Source organism: Bactrocera oleae, chromosome 2 (assembly GCF_042242935.1).
Source record: "Bactrocera oleae isolate idBacOlea1 chromosome 2, idBacOlea1, whole genome shotgun sequence".
In the NCBI taxonomy this organism is placed as follows: Eukaryota; Metazoa; Arthropoda; class Insecta; order Diptera; family Tephritidae; genus Bactrocera; species Bactrocera oleae.
The window spans coordinates 35,058,406-35,071,333 of NC_091536.1; the positions used below are offsets into that span (position 1 = coordinate 35,058,406).

Consider the following 12,928-nt stretch of genomic DNA (forward strand, 5'->3'; position numbering starts at 1 on the left):
AAAAGGGCCACACGTGAGCATGTTAGAATACACTATATGTCTGGAATGATTTCATTTCCTTTCGTATTAAACTAACGTATAGTTGCGAAAATATTTCCATTTAGGATTAATTTTTTGGGTGCGACGTTGGCACAAGTGTACTATATCCGAGCGGGATTACTCTGAAGGGGACAAAATGAATATTGCTGAATAAATAAGAACTTTTCAAAAAATTTTCATATATCACTTTTTCCTTTGAACACATCTCGTATTGTCGATAATAGTATTTTGCGAGTTGATGATTGTACCATATATTGTCGATAATGGTATATTGTGAATATATGTAGTACAGTATTAATAGTCACAGCTTTTTCTATTGCCAATAACTAACAGTTGTTTGTAATAATGCAATATCCGAAGAAATTGTTCAGATCGGAACACTATAGTATATAGCTGCCATACAAATTGAACGAACGTAATCAAGTGCTTGCGTAGAAAATTTTTTCATTTGACGAGATATGTTTACAATGGGCATGGGTTATTGTCTAAGGTAATAATGCAATTTCCGAAAAAATTGTTCAAATCGGACACTATAGTGTATAGTTTGCCATACCAACTGACCGATCTAAATCAATTTTTGTATGGAGGTAAGTAGAAAATTATGTTAAGAATATATACATAAGAGTATGGAAAAAAAATTATTTAATTACCCATAAAATAAATAAATCCCTAATTTTCAAGATATATTCTTATTTATTAAGAATAATAGAGAACCCACTATGTAAACATAATTATCCATAATTAAAACCTTAATTAACTGCTAGGTAGGTACAAAACAAAACCTAGGTAGAAGAGTAGGCAGAAAATAAACATAGTTCAAACAGGTAGAAAGTAATCTAGGTTAAAAAAACCCTACAATACACCTTTTGTAATTAACGCCTTAATATTCCTTCGAAAATTGCTCAATCATACAAAAAAGGGCAAAAGAGTTTACAGATGTGAAGTCGGGCTCTAAAACATTCAATAAATAGTGCGCAACAAATCAGATCACTTCAGTTTACGCGAGTCGCTTAAACTTTCAACAAGGCAACCAACTTTCAAACAACGAAAATAATTATTTTTAAATAATAAGCATTATTATAATTATATTATTTTTTTTTCACTGTTTATTTTTAGTATATTTCTTATTTGTATAAATATTTTATTAATTTATAAAAATGCCAAGAATATCTAGGAAATCGCAGGAGCAAAGACGTCGCAATGACTCGAAGCCGACGACAATACAGTCAAAATTTGGAAATAAATCGACAAAGGAACGCTGACTATATTGCAGAATTACGCAGCTCAAATTTGGAGTACCGCAATGAGGAGAGAACCGTGACTATTCTGCACGTTCTACTAGACGACAGAACATACTTCACAGCCACAGACGTTTGATTTCGGAGCAGAAACGCAACACCGGTGCGAAAATATGGAACATTGTGTACGATGAACGAATTTTACTTTTCAAAGAAGAGTAACCCGCCAGCAAACCAGGCTGCAACTTGCAAATGAGCAGGAATCAACGTTGAAAAGAGTACAATTGCATAGATCGGATCACGCGAATCGTTAGAAAGCGAAAGGCAAATCAGAAGGAAAGTAAAAACACGTCGTGAGCTTTCTCCTGATGCACAGCTAGAAGATCTTTATCTATCTTTGATATGTACGCATTGGCTATAAAGAAAGGACCCACTGAAATATGCGTGTGTTGTCAGTCAGACTTCAATAAATTTTTTCAACAAAATTTGCGCGCTCAGAAGATGCTAGAACAGTGTTTTACCTGTCATCAAAATTTCCGTCTTCGAACCAAAAGTACAACTTTTGTAACACATACTATCGGGTTGGAAAGGCAAGCTAGCAAATATCTGTCTCTCGGAAAGATTGGAGTTTCCTGATATTCCGGAATGCCTTCAGGACTTAACGTGTCTGGAAGAAAGAGTGAGATCACCGAGGATCCCCTTTATGCACATCTTCTTCCTACATCATCTGCCCCGAAGATTTGACAACACTTGAAACGTCGATTGGAATATGACCCAAATTTCATGACGGAGACAGTGCAACCAGCAAAAATATTGGAGGCACTGAACTATCTGGGGTACAGAGCTCTACGTCAAACATAATATACAAATGTCAACTGCTTGGCTGGCAAGGTGATCAGGAGACTTTAATAGACAATTAACCCGTTGAAAATATATTCATTGAACGTATTGCAATGACACAAGGCCAAGGTAGATGCCCAAGGGACGTTACAACCGACGACGATACTCAGGAGTTGTCGTATCCTACGATTTACTGTGGAAAGAAGAGGACATCCACAACAATTTACAATAAAATTGCTTCTAAGATACGACGCTATGATCGGCGTTGTGTGTGTGGACTGTATATTTATAAGTTCTACGAGTTAGAGCGCAATTTCAATTTGCCTGCGTAAAAAATCTGGATCAATGAATATAACTGCTGCAAATGAGAGGGATGAAAATTTTGTCAGCAACCTTATCCAGCATGATGGCGGCTATCATGTACTCAAAGGACTTCCAACCTCTCCTTCACATTGGGAGGCTGAAGAGAAGAAAGTTTTAGCCATGATCCGCCAGTTTGGTTTGCCAACATTTTTTATCCCAATGTCTGCTACAGAAACAAAATGACCTGAGTTGTTAGTCATATTGAAGAAAGTGGTGGATAAAGTACACATTTCGGAAGGGGAAGCTACAGCTCTATCAAGCTCTAAAAAGGCGAGGCTGATAAGAACAGATCCGGTTACATATTCCATATTTCACACTCGATTTCGAACTGTTTGGAGAGCATTTGGTAGTCCATTACTATTACAGAATTGAATTCCAACATAGAGGATCACCACATTGTCATAGTATGTACTGGCTTAGTGACGCACCACAACTGGAAAGTTGTGGAATCATCAACACTAATGAAGTTGAAACATTCATCGACCGACACATCACAACCGATGGGGATGATGTGGACTTACTGGAAATCATTCAGTATCAAAAACACAGAAATGATCGGGCTTGCCTAAGAAATCTACATGGAATCCAAGTGTGCCGATTCAACACGGACAGAAATACCTTACCCCTTGGAGAATGAGGAAGCTATTGAGCAATACAAAGTTCAATTCTAAAAATACAGGAACTGTTAATGCTCTAGGAGGATGAAATAATACGGTTAAACTGCTAAAAACTGCTAAAACTGCTTTTGGTGGATGAGCGAATCGACACTGATTATGAAGGATACAAGCTTGCTTTTCGCTTATTTGTAAAAAAGCCACACATTTTCCTAAAAAGAAAATTTTCAGACAGACTTTTAAATGCTTTTAATAAAAATATCCTTAAATTGCATAGAGCAAATACGTATATTCAATTCATTCTGGACGCATACGCTAGCTGCAGCTATATCATTGATTATATAAATAAATCCAATAGAGAAATATCAACACTACTGAGACCACCGGAGGAAATAAATGCAGGGAATTTCTCCATTAAAAGAAAACTGCAGCACATCGGAAACAAATTTGTAAATGGATCGGAATTGTCGGCTCAAGAAGCAGCTTATAATATTTATATACACATAGCCAATAAAGTCTGCGTTCACCCGACACATTTTTTTAAGTGAAGTAAAAACACAATGTGAATAGGTAATTCAGTTCACATTTTAAACATGTACTTCTTCTTTATATGCTTAAGTTCGAAATGCAAAAACAAAAATGCACCATGTCTGCGTTCAGTTAGATTGAATTGGAAATACCGTTACTTCTCATGAATTTGTTCGTTCTTTTGCGTAAATTCTATTGTGTTTTAATATAATTAGTCATTTAAAGAGCTCGAGATGCGTTTTAATAATATTTAAAAAAATGGAAACCAAAGGAAAAGAAATAAGTCCGTCGGAAAGAAAAATTATCATTAAGTTGTGTAAAGATGGCGAAAGTTTCAGAAAAATTGGGCAAACTATTGGAAGAACGTATTCTTCTGTCCCACGTGTCGTAAACAATTTAAAAAAAAACGGAATTTCAACGTCAAAACCGCGGTCTGGCCGTCCGAAAATATTATCAGCCCGGGAAGAACGGAAAATAATAAATATGGGGAAAGTTAAACCTCGAATTACGCCCACAAAGATTATTGAAAACGTAAATATAAACATTACAATAACAATTTGTGCCGAAACTGCTAGAAAAATTTTACGAAAAGCTGAATATCATGGTAGAGTCGTTCGAAAGAAACCATATATTTCACTTGTAAACAGGCGAGAAAGCGCATTGAATTTGCTCATAGTAATATTTTCGAATGAAAGTAAATTTTGCATTTTTGGCATCAAAGGTCAACAAATTGTGTGGCGCAAGTCAGGAACTGCCCTTGAAAAGCAAAATCTTGTTGGTACAGTTAAACACGGAGGTGGCGGAATTATGGTGTGGGGTTCCATGGCGGCTGGTGGTGTGGGTCAGCTTGAATTTATTGAATCCACAATCGATAAATGGGGCTATTTGAACATTTTTAAAAACAATTTGAAACAAAGTGTAGAGAATCTTGGATTGTCTTCGACGTTTTGGTTCCAACAAAACAATGACCCGAAGCATACTGCGGAAATAGTTAGACTTTGGCTCTTGTAAAATACTCCTAGACAACTTAAAACGCCCCTTCAATCACCTGACCACAATCCTATTGAGCATCTATGGGATCTGTTGGAAAAATAGCATACAATTACAAGTAAAGAGGCTTTGCGAAGTGTTATGAAAGCAGAATGGTCCCAGATTACAGCTGAGGAAACAGATAAGTTGGTAAGATCAATGCAAAATCGATTGAGCGAGGTTTTAAAACAACGCGGCTATCCAACAAAATATTGAATTTAATTTTTCTTAATAATTTTTAAAACATTTGTAACTAATTTTAAAGCTTAACGCAGATGTAATGGTGCCTATGTTTACTTGTTTTTCACTTAAATCCCGTTATCACAAAAATGAAAATAGGAATATACATTTTTGCAGCATTTGGAGTTGGAGGCCTAACCCTTCATTCGGTGTTTTCACTCCCCGTCAACCAGTCTTCCGGCGATCTTCGGCCACTGAATAGTGACACATTAAACCCTATTCATACCGATCTCACAGATATCAGGCTAATTATAATTGACGAAATTTTAATGGTTGGAGCAAAGATGTTTGCATATTTAGATTCTAGGCTAAAGCAAATTTTCAGGAGGAATACCAATAATCGTGTTTGGTAACTTAAAACTGCTGCCGCCAGTAGGAGATCGATGGATATTTGCACCGAATAAGAATGATCAATTACAGGAACACCGCTAAATAATATATCGGAGGGAATTAATCAAAAGCAGGGAAAAGACCTCTAATGAGATACCAAATGAAGCCATCCATCTATTTTATTCAAATGCTGGAGCAAATGATTTCAATGTAACTAAACTGGCGAACACGATAACCGAGGAGTTCATTTCGACTGCGAAGGATACAAGTAATTCAAGCTCCCTAACAGAACGCAGCAGCATTTTGAAAGCTGTGAAGTATTTTAAGTAATCGGAAATACAAGGAATGTTTTATGAATTGCAGCTGAAGACTTCGATTAAATATATGGTGACAGTCAACAGGTTGATTCCGAATCACGTAGATCTGAAAGTTCAGTGATGCGACTATGGATAAAGTTCACAGAATCAAGAGTTGGAAGCATCCTCCCAGTCGCAATGCAGATTTGACGACATGCTACAGATTTTTAGCTTAAAAATCGGAACAACGTCTGGAAATTTATTATCAAAATGTAAGAAGCCTAACAAGCATATTGAAGATATCAGATCAGACAAGCTGATTTGTTCTGCTGATATTCTGTGCTTTGCCGAGACCTGGGCCTTACCTCAAGAAGGATTTCCAATAGAAGGCTACAATTTTATTGCACGCACTGATAAAGCAACAAGGTCATCCCGACGACGCCCTGCCAACGGCCTTATAATATACTACAAGCAAAACAAGTGCCCAGGTCTATCATAAGGATCATTTTCAAGGAACGACACCGGTTCAACAAACAGTTACCAACAGTTAGGCGTAAACAATTCAACAGTTTCCATATCACTTGTGTACAGCAACCCCCGCTATAGACTTCCGGAATTTAGAAACCAAGTGGACTGTCAGTGGTAGTTGGTGACATTAACATATGTCGACTAACAGCAACTGAAGATTTGGAGGCTCGATTACAACAGTTAAGATTTCAATCTTCATTGGCTAACGTCACCACAACAAAACAGGCAACAGCAATAGATTGGGTATGGACAAACATGGATCCTGCATGGACCTCATGCATCACATATGAAACACCATATAGTGATCATGACGGAATATTTTTAAGCTTTAGAAAATAGATATATTACATATATATATGTTAGATTCAATATTATTAAAAATATGTTTGTATTATAATATAAAGTGTAAGTCATGGATGCCATTATTGTAACTAAGTAAAAAAGTATTATAGAATAATAAATATTATTATATGTTATATATTTTCTATTTTCTTTAAATATAATATTCTAAATTCTATAAATATAATAAGAACTCAGCAGAGGTGAATATGGTACCTCCCGGCGATTGTCTGCAATATCGATATTTTTAGCACTAAGAAATAATGTTTAATTCACTATGAGACTAAAAAAACTTGAGGGTTGCACTGAAAAATTAAAATGATAAGTATAACAGCCACTGCTACGATCGAGACACAAATAAGACCAAAAAACAAAAGAGCCGAAACTGAATAGAGAGTGAGAAACAGGAAGTAGGCTTCGTTTTCATCTCTACTTTGTAATCACTGCTGGTTTAAAACTGACAACGGGAGACACCTGGCGGGGATAACTGATTGATTGATAGAACTATACAGTAAAATTATAGTACACCAAAATTATTATAATCGATTGCCAACTTGTGGACCTGTGGACCCTTCTGGGGTTGATTGTATAAGGGTGAGAATTTAGAATTGTATTAATAAAAACAAAACTGTGGACAAAAAATTAAAAAATAATAATATATGTATGTGGTGGATCACCATAAACATTTAGGGTTACCCGATATCACACCAAATTTCATCAAAATCGGTTCAGCCGTTTCAGAGGAGTTTGGCAACAAACACCGTGGCAAGAGAATTTTGTATATATATTAGATGTTGTAGGTGTGCATGATTGCAGTCCGATTTCGATTATTTTCAGACTATACATACAACATACCATTATGCTGTGTACAAGATGACGCAAAATTGTTCATTATTCGACGAAACTGTGAATGGATTACATTAATTTTTAATTTATATTATATACTTGTGCCTTTAATGTCCGAGATATAATATAATATTAGGAGGTATATAGAGATATGACTAACTTTTATTGCCAAATCACTAATACAGTCCAGAAGAATAGGCATTTTACTGGTTATAAGTAAGTGAGTTAAAGTATCGTATGGACTAATTGCTTCGGGGTTTACTTCAAAATCATATTTTGTCGATAAAAATCACGTTCACTTAATAATATTATATCTTATATATCCATGAAAGGGGTGAGTTGCTCTTTAATTTTTTACTTGGAACTAATAAGAGATAACACTCTTGTCGGAAGAACTGATAGATAAAATGACTCATTGAAGAGTTCTTGAGGAATCCTTATTTTCAAATCTCCGCCACATTTGAGTGCATAATTGAATAGAATGTAGACAGGGTAGAATATTTCAGAAATCATAGGAAAACGAACTGGCAGCTGCAACTGCAGGAGCTAAAAAAGCGTATTCTTATGATTTCGCCATTTAAATTAAGAAACAAAGAGGTCTTAGACATCCTTGTTAATTAGTCCACAGGCTCCTGTCGACAAGCACTAGAGATAGATTGTCCAATAACATGTAGTAGGGAAAGAATTAGGCCCCCCTAGTGGTCTTCCGTACTTAAACTCTTAGAAAGATTGCTGGAGGCAAAAGACAAACTATTCCAAGGAGAAGAGGAGTGGCATAACATTATAACTTCTTAAGATCATAAAAAAAAGAAGTAAGAAAAGCAAAAATAAATTCGTGGAAATCTTTTTGTAATGATATCGCCAATACGGCAGAAGCGTCTCGACCTAGAAAAATAATGGCACAAGTGGTACATAACATCGGATACATTCAGGAGTCATACAACAGCTGGAAGGTATCCATTAAAGAGTCTCCAGGCTTCCCAATGGATACTCACTTCACAGACAGTTCCGAGAACCACATAATGGGGCATATAATGGGCAGTAAACTGATAGCAAAGCCCCCTCCTGTAGACATAGGGTCAGATAGTAATGTTTATTGGGCGATAGGCAGCTTCAAACCCTATAAATTGAGTTACAGCAGCCCCAGTGCTACATAATACTGGTTAATAACCATGCTTAAAGCAGCACTGCAATTAAACTATATTCCGTCGTTATGGAGGAAAGTCAAGGTACCAAAGGCGGGCAGAAGCTCACACTCTAATCCAAAGGATTTCAGACCAATTAGTTTAAAACGTTGGAGAGGCTAGAAGAAATACACATAAGGAGCAAGCTACTGTAAGGTAAAAACCACATAAACGGAAGGAAGTTCCCGTTTTTTCCCTTAACCACCGATTTTTGAACTCCAATAGATATTGAGAATAAATTGAGTCAAAAATTCTGATTCTGTATGAATAAGTGGTGCTATGTGCAGCCGCCATATCTAAATATTAGAAATTACCTTATTGTAAATATTTCCGTAACATACCATCTACTAACTCCCCTAACAGCTAGTTAAAATGAAAAAAAAAAGTTCAATTTAATAACTTGTATACAACTTCAAAAACTAGAAACCATATGGGCGCAACCAAGCCAAGAATAAAAAAATGATTAAAGTGCTACTATTAACCCAAAATTAGACTTCACATTTGGTGTTACTAGACTACTTAGGAAGCTCCCGTTTTTCCCCTAACAAATTAAAAATTAGTAAAAAAATTCGGAGAAGAGGGTATATAATGCCTCTGGCTAATTCTAGATATTTGATCGACAAACATATTCAAACATATGTCAGTATACTTGGAACGCCATATAACGACTATTGCTGTCATGAGATAGAAGAGGAGGACTATTAAATATCTTCTATGCAATTGTGTCGAAGGTTTCTTGACGTTGTCTTGGAGGCACATATAAAGCATGTCCTACTGATGAAGTTCATCAAAAGTACAGGGAAGGTCAGAGAAGAGCCAATAGAGTGAGGGGACTTTGGTCCCGGTGGTATCACAATGGGCCTCCTAAAGGCCTAAGTGTGTCGTAATACAGCCACTCTACCTACCCACCTACCTATATCCCCATGGTATTATATTAGGTATATGGGACTAACCAAGGTGTATACCGATTTCATTATTTTTTATGCAAAGCCACATTGTGGTCAAGAAAACGTCTCTCTCACTTTCAGCAGTAAACGATCGATAAACAGTATATCCATTATAATATGTTCACTTAATATTGTTAACAAGAGTAACTTAATGATCGAAATATATAGGGAAAAGTTTGTCTGGTATCTGATGAAATATGATACAATATTTGACCTAAAAGTGGGTCGTGTCCATTGTCCAATTATTAGGCCGCTTATGATATATACATTCTAAACAGATAGATATGGCCGGATGGACAGACATACATCTGAAAATAAATTACTCATTATGTGAGTATATGTCTTGATTAGTTTTACGAACAACCGTCAATTGAGCTGACCTCTGAGCAACTTTTTTTGGGACTAAAAAATAAAAATATTTTTGTTTTTCGGCTTAAATTGAAAAACGATAGGATTGGATAATCCCAAATTAAATAAATAAGAATACATTTAGCTAATAATAGTTCTTTCTCGTAAAACATTCTGGCTAAATGAGCCTAAGCATCCCCTCTTAATGCTAAGCACCACATCAACACCCCACTCAGTCCGTACAGCACTTGCACATTCTAGTAAAATATACCACACAAGATAACACGACACACTCCACATTGACAACCATTAAGAGGGATTGGGTCACCGATCACCAGTTCAAGGCCAATCAAACAGTGGTCGACAACACATATTTCTTCATTCGAACGATTCATCATAATAATAATTTCATATCAAATAAATTGTATACACTTAAGTACACATACACTTGTGCGGGTTTGAGTATGTAGTATACTGAAATATAAGTACAGTAGTACCTAGGTACATATTATAGTTCAAATAATATGGTGAGCGAACCCATATAAATTACTTTAGTTTCAAATTTTTCATGGCCCTTCGAGCCTTACCGGTTTGTAAGAAAAAAAAATTTTAATCAGCAAGTCAGGAAGGGCTAAGTTCGGGTGTAACTGAACATTTTATACTCTTGCAACATGGAACGATCAAAGCCGGCTAAATACCTTCAGGTTCAAAACTTTAAGTTCGGGTGTAACCGATCATTTCATACTCTTGTAACTTGCCAGGATTAAAGCCGGGGAAATGCCTTCAGATGTATGTAAGGAGTAAAAACTCTAGATATTTGAAAATTCTGATATCACTTATGTTTATGGAGTTTTATCCATTTTAGGCACAAAGATGCACCGTTATGAGAAAAATACGTTCTTTCAATTTTATTAAGATAACTCACATAATCTACAATGATTGGTTCTTGATTTGTATACTGGAACGTGAAAGAAATAGATAGAATTTAAAATTGTTTCGGCGTGGTTTTTGTTTGATTTCGCCCATTTTCGCACTGATGTAAGAATGGCACGATAATATTACTTATTGAATTTCCTGAAATCGGTCGAGTAGGTCCAGAGATATGGGTTTTCACCTGAATATGGGCGCCACGTCCATCATCCAAATTTAACAGCCGCTCCTATAAAGTACTTTCGTACCATCTCGTTTGTAAAATTTAATGTCTCTGGCGCATTGAGTTACTGATTTATTGCGTGTTAGTAGTTTCTAACAAAGTCATTATATGGGGAGAAGACGGGGTTATAATCCGATTTCATTCATTTTCACACTATCGGTAGGGGTTCTTATAGGATTTTTCCTTAGCGAATTTGGTTATTGTAACTTATGTGGTTTAGGAGAAGTTAAACGTATTAGAGGGCGCGGCCACGCCCATTCTTATTTAATTTTTATACCACAGGTACCCCTTGCTCCTGCAATCTCCTGTATCAAATTACAGGTTTACATCTTAATGAAGTGCTTAATTATGGCATTTTATAAGTTTTCGATTAATGTGGTTTTGTGTACGTGGCATACGTCCGATTACGCCCATCTACGAACTCCTTCTCGCTTTTTTGACAAAGAACACGTGTACCAAGTTTTATAAAGATATCTCAAATTATCGCCTGCACAGGCGGATATTTAAGATAAGGATCAAGCTTAGACCGTGGTCATTTCTTTCGTATTCGTGCCTTCTAATCTTTAAATAATTAAATTTATTAGTTCTAAACATATCCGACACACTGGGAATGAGCGTGGTTATCATACGATTTCTCCGCTTAACGGTTTTCTATTATTTTTTTATTATCAGATAGAAAATTTCACATCTCTCTTCCACCTTCTTGAAAAAATATCCGGTTTCATACATTTTGTAGAAAATTGAATGCTCTACAAAATTTCTCGTAAAAATAACAGTTGCAAAGATATTAGGGATTGAAGTTTGATTTTTTTAAGGCAAATTTGTTTTTCTTTTGAATTTTATAACTCAAAACGACAATTAAACGTAATTTTAAATTCTATATAAAAAATTAGATATCTTAATGAAAATTAAATCATGTGTTCCTTGGCTAAAAAGAGTAGATGGGCGTAATCGGACCACTGCCACGCCAACAAACGCCAATAATCAAAAACCTATAAATTGCCATAACTAAGCTACAAAATCGTCATTTGGTACAATAAATCGCAAAATGAGAAGCACTTGTGGTTTGAAGATTTTTAAAAAGTAGGCGTGGCCTTTCACCTTAATAGGTTTATTGTATATAGCTCCCAATCTGTTCAAGCTATATTACCCAAATTTGAACAGGACAACCGCATGAAAATAAGTGAAATCGGATGATAACCACGCCCACTCTCCATACAATGGGTTTGTTAAAGTCTACTAAAACTACGATAAATCATTAACGAAACGCGCTAGAGACTTTCGAGGTGACACAAGAAAGGAGGTGTCAAAATTGGAAATCGGCGTGGCACCGAACATATTCAGGGGAAATCGCATATCTCCGAACCTACTACACCAATTTCAACCAAATTATGTTTTCACGATTAATTTGGCATGCCCATGTAATGGTGCGAAAATCGGCGAAATCGGAAATTTCAAAGTGACCACGTTTACTTGCCATATAACACAACCAGAAATTCCATCTGATTTTTTCACTTTCCAGCATACAGATCAAGCACTAAATAATATATCAAGATAAAAATTTGCTCGACCATTTCCTTTAAGGCATGCTATTCAAGCCCCCAGAGACTGGAAATGTAGACCCCAGAGGCTATGGCTGACTTTTTGCCGAAAATATTGGTCAATCTGTGAGATATATAATTTGAATTCAGGGAAAATGTATTTTTGATAACAATATATCCTTGTGTCAAAAATGAGTTGAATCAAATCCACAAATTATACATGAACAACCATTACATTGACCTAAATTAACAGTTTGGTGTGGTTTTTGGTTTGGTGGAATCATAGGTCCGTACTTTTTTCGAAATGAAGCTGGTTATATCCTTACTGTCAATGAAGAATGATAGATCGATGATAACCAACTTTTTAAGGTCGCTGTTGGTAGAAGTTGATCTTGACAACATTTTGTTCCTATAAGACGGGACCACGTGCCACACAGCACGTGCAACAACGAAATTATTGCGAGAAAAGTTTGGAGAATCGATAATTTCAAGAAAGTGCGACGTTGAATGGCCTCCAAGAAGTTG

At 35.9% G+C, this 12,928-nt stretch overlaps 1 protein-coding gene across 12 annotated transcripts in view; it reads right to left on the reverse strand.

Moving 5' to 3' along the window:
- nAChRalpha4 (nicotinic acetylcholine receptor alpha4) overlaps positions 1-12,928 on the reverse strand; it is a 946,244-nt gene that overhangs the window by 412,126 nt on the left and 521,190 nt on the right. The window lies entirely within an intron of this gene.